Source organism: Xenopus tropicalis, chromosome 7 (genome assembly GCF_000004195.4).
Source record: "Xenopus tropicalis strain Nigerian chromosome 7, UCB_Xtro_10.0, whole genome shotgun sequence".
Taxonomy (NCBI): Eukaryota; Metazoa; Chordata; class Amphibia; order Anura; family Pipidae; genus Xenopus; species Xenopus tropicalis.
The window spans coordinates 44,305,855-44,317,999 of NC_030683.2; the positions used below are offsets into that span (position 1 = coordinate 44,305,855).

Sequence of the window (12,145 nt, forward strand, 5' to 3'; positions counted from 1 at the left end):
TCTAAGCAGCTGGTCAATTCAACAACATGGATTAGACCGAGCGCTGGCGATTTCTTCCTGTGTTTCATAATCAATCGGAGGTATGTTTTCAAACAGCTGACCAGTAAATTCTACCTACTGTTGGGCTCTTACACATAGGCAATTTTTTTTGTGTGTTTGAGCACACCTAAATGCATCAGCAAATTTATCCAATTATATTCTGCCTGGAATGTTGAAAGTTGCAGCGTATAACTTTTTGTGTGTGAACTCTTTTATTGTGGATGTATTTAACTGTTCACAATACTCTACAGCACTTTTTTATTCAGTCAACTTGGTGCTCCTTTCACACATGAACTTCACGTTGTTGTTCACACCCAAGGGTACATGTACACCACCAACGTGCTATTTTATTAATACCGTTTGTGTGTACACCTGCATAGAATGTTTGAAATATTTACTACACAACAGACACATGCACATCTATTGTATTAAGTGGTAACCACTAGTTGTTATAGAATAGAAGGGAACCTTTGCCTTCATGAATGATATTTGTGTGTTTTTATTTTATTATATTTTAAGACTGTTGATCATAGAGACTGGTGATAAAGGGTGGAAACTTTGCTGCAGATGACACTTTACCAGCAAACACCCTAGAAACATTATTTTTACTCAGAAATCCAACTCTTTTTTTGTAAGAGGAATTAGTCTGTGATGCTATATGCCCCCCCCCCATTCATACTGCAGAACCGTGTAGGCAGGGAATTGGGCCAGCTGCCTCAAGTAGCAGGTAATTCATAAACCCCCTTGAGAAAAATGCTGTAGTTTGGGTACAAAAATGTTATCAATATTTTGTTCTTCGCATACTTTTAGTAAATGACTTCTATGGGCTGTTTACCACTGGACAGAATGAGAGTGCAACTGCAAATAATTCACAGTGAAGCAATTTTATTGCCTTCTGTGTATTTTTCTTCGAAATACATTTTACATAGGTATCAGCAGATAACTGCCATGTGGAAATTCGCTCCCATTTTGCGTCGGTTCAGCAGGGGCATTAAACTGAGCTGTCCAGGCAGAGTCCATTTTATCTGTGTGACTAAAGCAGTGGGCATGTGGTTGCACCGAGCTACCATTAGTATGTGCATGAGTGCTATCGTCACTGCCTGCAGGATTCGCTCCAGCATTGACCTGCATTTGCAGCTGCACCGCCAGGCACTTCCCCACTGAGCCGTAGCTTTCCCCCCAAAGGAAGCGATCACACGCCAAACCCCGGGAAGGTGCTTTTCTGGAACACTAAGCTGTTCCTTTAAGAAAAACAATGACCTGTGTGTGGGAGGAGGGGCCGCATCCTGAGAATCAGGTGCATGTCTGAAGGGATGATGTCATCTTCCTAACGAGACCTGCCCGGGAGGGAAGAGGGGAAAATACGGATGCAGAGCGAGCTATTTCCTTAATTGCATTGTTCCAGATGGGAGGATGCACAGGGCACGGAGGGGACTGCCTGCGCTTGGTGTGAGTATCAGAAGCAGCAATGGTGCCTCAGTCAGTCAGGGCTGTGCAGCTCCTGCAGATGCGTAGGAAGGCAGTTTCAAGGTGACACGCTGTCGCTTGTCCCAAGTTAAAACACAGCAGGTAGGGAGATGTGCTGTGCAGACGTCATTATTTACTTCCCAAATGTTTGATTGTGTATCGACGTCACTGTCATTAACCCTATCTGCACCGTAACGGCTCAACACTGCAGCAATGTGACCTGACTCTCCCTAATCCCCTCTCTCTCCCTGCCTGCCTATGAGGCTTAGCATCACTCTGCCTTGCTTCTTGTGTGCTTCCTATGGCCATACTGGAACTAGGATTATGTTATGTTTATTTCAGTCAGACTTGTGCTTTAGTGAGTATTAAAACTGCTTAGGCCACTGTGTTATGGCATTGTTATCCCTGCACCACAGCCTTACCTAGTAATAAGTAACATGCACATCAGTACCATCTGCCATATTTTTATAACATTCAAGTATTTATTTAGAAGTGCAGGATATTTACTGATGATACTTGTTTACTATCTAGGCCCAAGAGCCTTATTATGATTGTGACAACAAAGCCATTATACATGTTATTTCTAACACAGTTTGTTTTTGCTATATATGTAATATTAGAATAGGCAGTGTCAGTGCTGGCAATTGCTTGATACATTGAGTGAGAACAGTTTGTTGCAAATCAGGGTATTTTATTCAGATGCCATGCTTGTGCTGGGCCCGGTTTGTTTATCTTTAGTCCTGGTAAATCTTTATCTCTTTCCATACATCAGCACTCATAATAACAATTTATTGCAGTAATCGTTAGCAATAAATATAAGCCTTTGCCTATGCATGTAGCAACCTTGAAAAGCAATTCATGTTGTGAAGGCTTACGTTTAATTCGGAAAAACAGAATCAACATGGATGCGGCTGCTGTTACATAACCTGTGTAAGTCGGAAAGCAGTGCTGCACATTGGCTTTAGGAAGCCCATGACTGCAAGTAACCTCCCTGGTTTTTAATATGTCAGAGAACGTTGAGGCTTCTGCATATGAGTGTGAGTGAAATAATAAAATATTTATGTTCTGGGGAAATCATTCTGTTGCATCCTCCCCTTATGGATAACTTCTGATGCTGATTTGTTCGTTTTTAACTGTATTTTACATTGGGAGCATTCTGTTGCTGACTGTTGGGAAGACTTTATTTTCTATGCAGTTGGTCTGTTGTAGCTAGAAAGATTGCACACTGTTTGTTTTTCCTCTGAGAATTTGTTTTTAAAGAAATCGCTCTGAAATTAGCATTATTGCTACTATTAACAGATGTATTTTTATTTGATCCATTTACTGTTAATGCTACAATATGTATCCTGGACTTGTGTGGAAATGTTTTTAATGAAAAATAGTCTGCATGCTTTATTTTTTTTTGTATTAAACTTGTTTATTGTCGTAATAATAAAGCATCCAAAGAATATAGTTACAACATTTCACACTTGTACAGACAATTTCCTATATAGTCTCATGTATTATAATCATTATGTAACAAATGCAGAGTGGGGAAGTAGAGCTTTGTAAGACTGTAATAGATTAAAGTCTAAGCAAAAGCAGGTAGGCAGAAAATTGTAGGTTGAAAGAAATAAGAGAGGGGAAACATAGAGAGTAGAAAGGGAGGAAGGTCTGCATGCTTTATTATTTATAAAACACCATCATCTCTTGTGGTGCACTACAGAGTTGGGGTTCAAATACAAGGCATAGCTAGTAGAATGCATCTGATTGCAAGACCTCAGATTTATTATAAATAAATTTGGTGCCCCAAACTGAAATCCGGCACTGCTCATAGGCCAAACTTTGAAGGGGTCCGCACACACCTACCTGATCCTCCCTCCACCCACAGGCTTGCCCACCTGCCTGCTTGTGTTCTCTGCTTCCCAGCCCCTCACGCCAGGTAGGTAAGAGAGAGGCTGGGGAGGGGGAATTTCTTAGAGCTATAGTGGGAGTAGACCCCATGGTCTGGGCCGGCCGCCACCGCAGAGTCTTTTTCATGTATTGATACTCCACTGTGTGCTTTAATACTGAGCACCAATTATAAGTGGTAGAGAAAACCTTGATCTGTATGCAGTAATGTAACTAACCTTGGCCGGACCCAGGTGCAAAATGTGCGGACACTTCTACACCGGTGGCACAGCTGGTCCTGAGGGGATGTTAGTCCTGGTGCAGTCAAATCCCCCACACCAGGGGTGGATATGCTACTGCCCTTATACAATGTAATAATGGATTGTGTGGATACAACTTTTTTTGTGTCAATATGTTGATGAAAGGTAAAGTTGGGCAGGTATGGGATCCTTTATCCAGAAACACAGAGTCCCATAGACTCCATTTTATCAAACAATTAAATTTTCTTTGTAATAAAAAAAAAAGGTACAGTTGGGTTAATTTATTTTTAGTATGGTATGGCGATCCAAACTACACAAAGACCTCTCATCTGGAAAACCGCAAGTGCTGAGTATTCTGGATAACGGATCTCACGCCTGTACTTAGCTGACACATGTAAGTGCTGATCCACAGTCACTTGGATTCAGGATGGCATAGTAACAGCGGAATCAGTAATTTTATATAATATTGGAGTAGACTCTATGGTTAAAGCAAAACTATACTCCAAACAATGTAGATTGAATAGAACATCTCATATAAAACCCTGCTTCATAAAAATAATCAATTTAAATAAAAATATAGTTTTTCAGCAGTATGTGTCATTGGTTAAACCTAAATAGAAAATTGCCATTTTAAGTACTAAGAGGTACCCTCTGGAATCATACGATTCATGGTGTACACAAACATAGCAAGGGCACACATACATGTTTGGAGGGTTATGGATTTGATCAGAAATGCATTTCTGGGCATTATCATCAACCAGTTATGATTGCAGGGATTGGCACAGTAGTAGTAAGTGCATCCAGTAGCCTAAGCTTGGATGTCCAGAACGTGAACTACAACACCTCTAGCTGTATCGGAGTTCTTGCATGCTACAATTTGGTACAACTGGCCAAATCAGATAGTGCTGCAATGTGATTTCAAGCAGTCTGGTACCCTGGTACCAAATGGTATTAGAGAGAAATGAGAGAAGAAAGAATAGAAATTAAAAGACAGAGGGGAAACCAGTATATAACGTATTAGGTTATGTCTTCTATATATCTTCCCCCACAATGAATAAAGAAAGTAAAAAGCAAAAACTTTCAGAAAAGTTTGTAAGCAAAAACCCCCAGTTTTAAAACTGTGACTGAAATAATGAGAGAATAGTAAAATTCTTGAAGCTAGTTCATCAGTAATGAGTAACTAAAAAGGAAAATACAAGTTCATTTTTTTCTAATGTTATTTGTAGAAAACAGTCCTCACTCACAGGTTAGGCCCACGGTCACTGGTCTACAGTAAAGGCCCTTTACCCAGAGGTGCCTGCTACTGTATTACTATCCTGTGTGTGAACCAAACACTTATATTTTGCTCAAATTGAAGCATGCAAAGTATGCTTTAGATTCGGCAAAATCTTTTATGGTGTATTTAGCATTCAGCCAAGAAAAAAAAATCATAAAGGAAAACGATACCCCCAAACAATTTAGGTCTCTCTGAAAATAAATCACATAGAACAGTCCATATGTGCTTCATCTAAATAAACAATTTTTATAATAATATATATTTTTTTTAGTAGTATATGCCAACTGGTAAGCCTCAATAGAAAACTGCCATTTTAAGTATTTAGGGCCGCCCCTGGAATTATACTATTTACGGTGTACACAAACTGCACACATACATGTTAGGTCACGTCAGACAATTAATAGACAAAGTTCTGTCTTTTACTCCTACGCTTCTTCCTGTTACAGTTGAAGCTGCATTATTTCTGGTCATGTGATCTCTGAGGGAGCACACAGCCCATCACTAAATGGTGGATCAAGGTAAAATGTAAAAGAGCAATATTTACATATATATATATATATATATATATATATATATATAATTTCAATTGGGCAAGTTTCATTAATAGTTTTTATCAATATTGGCCTATCAAAGTATTCATTATGGGGATACTGTTTTGACACACGGCAAATTTGCGCTTAAGTTTCGCAAAACAATGCCGAAATGCGGAGATTCGCTGCAAATCCATGCCTGCAAAAAAATTCGCTCACCGCTAATCCCAAATATTGTTTGGATGTGTAGGTATGTGTATGGATAATTTATATTAAAAAATGTATACCTTTAGGGTAAGCTTCCCATCTCAAACAGGATTTTGTAAGGTGGAAGGAAAATGCAGATAAGGCTCAGCTAATGGCTGCTGTGCCAGATGAGAGCAGTAAGTTACCCATCACACTTATTAACTCATTACAACATGTATCCATTTGAGTCAAGAAAAGTCCAGTTGTTTTAGACTTTAATTCTACCAGATACTGTATATCATGACCTGGATGAATGCGAATCTTCATAGATATATCACTTAAGGCTTTTCACAGGCCGAGAAACAGCAAAACCACTGTCCTTAACCCATACCTGTTATCTGTCAGTGCACACACAGAGCACATTTTGGCTAAATATCCCTTGTGTACTTTTTCTGGGGGAAATCTGCTTCATGTGTGCACTAACAGATGGATTACAGTCTTGTCAATGTGTTTATATGGAATAGAGAGCTGCGCCTTTCCATGGGCTTATTGGAACCCTGTGGAACTGTGTCTTTCATTGCAAAGTACAGGTTCATTGGCGCATTTACACAGAGATGTATGTTATTCAGACACTCTCATGTGTCTCTGCTGCATGTTTCCCCATTTAGTAAAATTTACTAGGGGCAGATTTCACATTAAAAATCTGACAGCCTCTAGACTCTGCTACCTCCAGCTCCTCTACTATGCCAAGAAGGCCATTCTACTGCAATGGAAATCCTTAGCCCCCCCAACCTTCCCATTCTGGAGAACTCTAGGCAACAACACTCTTACCAACCAGAAACTGACCTACCTTGCACGGAGTTGTCCTAAAAAATTTGATGCAATATGGGGCCCCTGGATGACCTTTTTTACTTTTATGTTAAATGAAAAATGCATAAATAAAAACTTAAAAAAAAAAAAAATCCCTGACAGCCATATTTGGCTGACAGTATGTACAAGACATCTCACTGCTGTCATCAAGAAATTCAGGTCTAAATGAACCTGGCACAGTAGGGTTTACCCTTAGGTCAGGTGGGCTAGGGTTGAAATTTGCTTCCTAAACCACTGCTGGCCACTCAGAAAATCTGGTTGAAGGTTTCAGTCAATTTCTTATTTGCCTAAAATTGCCAGCCCAATGGGGGGAATTACTGATGAGACTGAATCGCAATGGGGCCAATGCAGAGTGGATAGGTAAGGCTACCACATTAACCAGTCCTATGTGGTACTTTTCACAACGTTTTCAACCTATCCCATTAGACAACTGAACAACCACCAACCGGACATTGGTCGCTCAGGTAGGCAATTGTTTAGGTTCCAGGAACAATGCCAGCCGATGTATAGTCCGCTTTAAATATAAGTCTGAAAGGTACTTTTGGCTTCGAACAGAAAGCAATTTTTCTTGTAACCACCTAGTTTTTATCTTTTCTAAAGCTACCTTCTGCTCTAACATTCTGCGCAGATTACATCATTGTTGTTAGCTAGACAAGTATATATACATGTATGACTCATGAAGACTGTGATTCTAAATCTGATAGGTTGCTTATAATTTGGGTAAAATATTGCAGATCTGCCTTTTAAAGTAGACCCAGCACAATTTGATGTAGGTCAAAGGTACATGTGATGTTTTGCTCCTGCTACTTTTCCACGAAGATACAGAGCTTGTTAGACATATTCACTTAAAGGAGAAGGAAAGGCTAATAAAGAGTTAATCTCAAGCAGCAGGCATACCTTCAGTTGCCTCAATAGTACCCTTAAGTCTCCCCATATTTCATCTGTTCAGATGATCAGAAGCCAAACAGGAAGAAAAAAACGCTGAGCTGTGTAAAGAAAGTTCCCATAATGCCTCACTCCTAGACCGAGACCAAGTGTACATGCTCAGTTAGAGTATGAGTCCAGCTTCCTGCTGATTGGCTCAGATCCACATTCCTAAGGGGGGGGGAGTGAGTCCTTAGCATTCTTGAGGGAGGGGGGAGCAGCAGAGAGCTGTGTGTCTCTGGCGCATGAATTACAGACACAAGAAATCTTTTGACAGAGAAGTCAGTGCAGCATTTCAGTGAGTGCTTATGGCTGTATTTACATAGACTTTTCTGATAAAGCTTACTTAGTTTTTACGTTTCTTTCTCCTTTAAGCTGATTAGTGATCAGACTGGATTTGTAGGTAATGTAATCTAAAACATTGTGGTCCATAGTGTACCAACTGATTGTTCCACCCACTGCATGCATTCAAGTCTGCCATTAACCACATACATAAAACATGTCATTACTTGTCTGCTGTGATATCAAACACAATGACCAATCAACATCTAGTTGTTCAGCAGATATGAATTGTCTAATCAGCTTTACCTTCACAATGGCCAACCAATATGGTCATCCAGTCTTTGCCTGGTTTGTATCGCAAATACCACTATTGTTAGTTAAGACCCCAGTATAAAAGTTCTAGACTCAACAAAAGAAGGTTTCTCTCCATGAAGATGTGGACTGTGCAGTATTAATGTACAGGTCAGGAAATTCTGAACCTGCACCCAACCCTAACCAGCAAAATGTTGCAATTGTAGGAGCAGTGTCTTTCCACTCTGTATGGTACTTTGGTGTGCGCCTTAGGTTCCAAGACAAGGAAAATTTGGGAGCAGAGGAAAAATGTACTTCCCGAGTCTGACCCACACCAAAGCCTAATTTCCAAAGGTCACGATACTCATTGGTCAAGTTGGAGCAGTTATTTATTAGGCACATGCCAGGACATCTAAGTAGCCAAAGTTAAACAAAATCCTCTGTCCAAAATAATTAAGAGTGCAAAATAAAAGTGACCATTTAGTTTAATTTGTGAGACCTGCTTAATGAAACATTGGGGGGAAATTATGCTTAACTATGATTAAAACATTTGTAACTAATATTCAATATTTTTCATTGACTGTTTCATAGTATTTTATAATGGATCAAAGTGGATTTTTTTAACAAAGAGGGGTCATGTTATTAAAGCTGCAATATTTGCATGCTGTCTCTCTTGTTTTGCAAACCTGACTTGTTTTGTCCCTGCTCAACATGGCAGTTATAGCTTCTAATGATAACGGACTACTGCTGCACAAATATGGCAGCCCTCTCATAGACAATTATAGGGGATCAGATAGGTAATGCAAAAGCATCAGGCAAATACTTTAAAGGCAAAATTATAAAGCTCATGCAAAGACAATGTTATGATATATTAAAAAATATTTAATTTCTTTAAAATGATGTTTTCCAAATTTATCAGGCTGGTGTCAGTATCCATTTAATAAACTGTCCAACTGTAATTTTACTTCTGGACAGTGCTCCCCTTCTTTCTCCATTACAGACTCATGCCATAACTTCTGTTCTCATTGTCTTAGTACTTGACATTGAGCTTTAATGGTAGGATGAAGTCTTGATGGGCTGGGGTGTTGTTTACATTTGTACTCAGCCTATCAAGATTTTGGCCCACATTCTAAGAAAATTGGTGTCTACTGCAACATCACAGATAAGAGCCATGTTGCTTGAGCAACACAGGTCCAAAATGCAGGTTTGTGGTGAGGCATGGGTGACACAATTCTACAATACGATTAGTGCAAATTGTTAACATCTATTTAAAGGGTAGTGAATAATATGGAAAATGTCACAAACATATTAAATATTTGCTGTCAAACAGGTGACATGTAGATGCAACCTGCTGATTGGTTTCTAGGCCTTGGAAAGTTTGCAGAATTACATAACCCTCTATGTATTAACGATTTACATGCTGCTTGCCATCTATCATGTCAACACCGAAGGGTCTGCATTTTGGGTATACTTTAGGTATGTGGCACGCTGCTTGTTTATTAGTGCCATGCTGCAACATTATAAGAGCATTTAGCAGAATAAGGTTTAAAAGGGAATTTCCCTGTAATATAGGTGTATTTCTTAACTATAGTGGGATTTAAATAAAAGCTATTTTTGTTTCCACATATAGATCAAACATTATTGCCAAGAATTTGGCAAGAATATTTAATTACATGTAAGTGAAACAGTAAAGAGCAAGAAATCTATATGAAACCATTTAGGAAGTGGAATGTCTAGTCTGACAGCATACTCATAACAATGAGACTGGCAGGCAAAGAATGATTCAGTAAATACTGCAACAACTGCGTATGCAGTATGCCTGTGTAGGCAGATACAAACAGATGTATGTTCTTTTTAGGTTTTCAGGCAAAATGTTTTATTAGGGCACTTAGTCAACATATTTTTTCCTGAAAAACAACTCAGACATGTTGCTTTGATGTTGGAAATTCCAAATCATTGACTTCTGCACCAGTTTATTACACTGGGAAAACCAGTCTGTGACTCACAGCATGGCTAGGTGTTTGCAGCAGTCCAAATTTGTGTGGTTGAGGAACTACAAATTATAGCATTAGATATCTGAAAAATTATAGATTAAAAATTGTTTTTTTAACCATCCACTATACAGTTTGTTATTTTATGGGTTAGCAGTCTGCATTTAAAGGGAAAATACTGTGACTACAATTTTTAATTTTATTAATGAATCAGATCGTATTTTAGTACAGGTATGGGATCTGTTATCTGGAATCCCGTTATCCAGAAAGTTCCAAATTGATGGAAAGACCATCTCCCATAGACTCCATTATAAGCAAATAATTCTAATTCTTAAAATAATAAGAGTACCTTGTACTTGATCCCAGCTAAAATATAATTAATCTTTACTGGCAAAACAATCCTATTGTTTGAATAATCTTATAGTAAACTTAAGGTATGGAGATCCAAATTACTTACTTTTTTAGGAGATTAATGTTTTATGACACTCCCCATTAGCAATTGTAATTACCAGATCCATAGAATTAACCAGGAAACTTGTGTACCTAATTTGATGATGATAATGAGTGGGTGCGTGGGGAATTCCACGCACCGAAAGGAACCAACAGGATGTTCTTAAAACAAAAACTTTATTCTTTCATTAAAAACATGGGTCTTTAGGGAACGATTAAAGGTATAGTGACATGGTAAACTCGAACAGGAAAGTGTCACTATTTTTGATGTAAATCGAATGCAATTGTGCTAAATGTTTTTTAAGTCCAATTGTGTGCCTGGATTTTTTAGACACAGGTATGCTCTGCCCATTAATGCTGGGCATTAAAGGGAACCCTGGAGCTTTTGGTCCAGAAGGTGGTGGTAGCTCTACTGCGTCCATAGGTGCACCTGTGCTCGATTCATAACAGGAAGCAAGAAAGACTGAGGGGTGCTGAGCACAATTTAAAGAGATTGCAAAGAGGGTATTTTGACACAAGTACCTTCAATGAAAGGTGGAAATTATGTGAATGCAACTACGGTAGATATATATGACTCATTGGATGCTTAAGTGCATTTTCTTTAGCTAATTTAATATTTGCTTTGTGTAATGTACACTATTATCTAAGGCTAATGTCCAACAGCGATTTAGTTGCCCATGCTTGGAAAAGCATAAGCGATGCATAGGCCTTTTCACCAGTGACTCTTTTTGTTGCTGGTGGAAAGGCAGTTCGGAGCAGTTAGTCGGCGTGGTAGGATCTATCACAGGCGACTAAATTGCTCTGTCGGACATTGGCCCAATGGTGGGGATAGAAATACAGACTGAATGGTTTTATTAGAGTAGTAACCCTCAGGAACGTGTGTGCCGTGATCAGTGAAACACGTAACACAAATTCAAATAAAAATGGTTATTGGTCCATTCATGGGTAGAAATTTTTTTTTCAATTAGAGAAGTACTTGTAATATTTTTATTGTACTGTTGTAAGCACATTCCATGTAGTGTCTTTCTTAAACTTACTTACTTTATAGAGTTTTATATATGTACTTGTAATGAAACACTTACCAGCGCGGCGGGGACGCCCACCGCGCTGCCATCGGCGGGGACGCCCGCCGCGCCGTTCTCCTCCTGTGCCGGCTCCTTCCTACGTGTGTGCGCGCGCGCATTTCCGCAATTTAAAGGCGCACGCACGCTGGCGTCATGACGTCATCGCGCAATGGCGCGAAATTCAAACTATTTAAAGGGACTTTTGCTTGCATTCATTGCCCGTGATAGGATTCGATTCCTGGTGCCTTCCTGAGCCTTGTGCATTCTTGTTCCTGTATTCTGATAGTATTTCTCCTGTTTTGACGATTTCGTCTCATCCTGCTGTATTGATTACCCGGTTTGACCCTTGCCTGTCTGACTATCCTTGATTGCTGCCCGCCCCGACCTAGCCTGCCTGAAGACGACCTTGTTTAACCCTATTTGTACCGTGATCTTTGGCCTAACTGACTTTATACAGTCGTGCCCCATTGCTAGCCAGAACTCCTGCTTTGCACCTCTCGTATAAGTCCAGGTGGCATCCGAGTAGCTGAGGGCTCCTCCCGAAGCCAAAGGCGGTCACGCTACTGGTGAAGCACGAGCCGAGACCAGGGTGCTTGGTACTAGCTCTGGTATTGGGTGCCGACCGTGACATTATCACGGGCCATGG

The 12,145-nt window shown here is 39.7% G+C and overlaps 1 protein-coding gene across 7 annotated transcripts in view; it reads left to right on the top strand.

Moving 5' to 3' along the window:
* The first annotated feature begins 991 nt into the window (after positions 1-991).
* The window catches only part of usp54 (ubiquitin specific peptidase 54), a 74,730-nt gene continuing 63,576 nt past the window's right edge, over positions 992-12,145 (top strand). For 4 of the 7 annotated variants that reach the window (XM_004915929.4, XM_031906117.1, XM_004915930.4 and 1 more), the window contains exon 1: positions 998-1,488. The gene's annotated coding sequence lies outside the window, so the exon portion shown is untranslated. The other 3 variants (XM_018095874.2, XM_012966848.3, XM_031906119.1) reach the window with 2 other exon arrangements.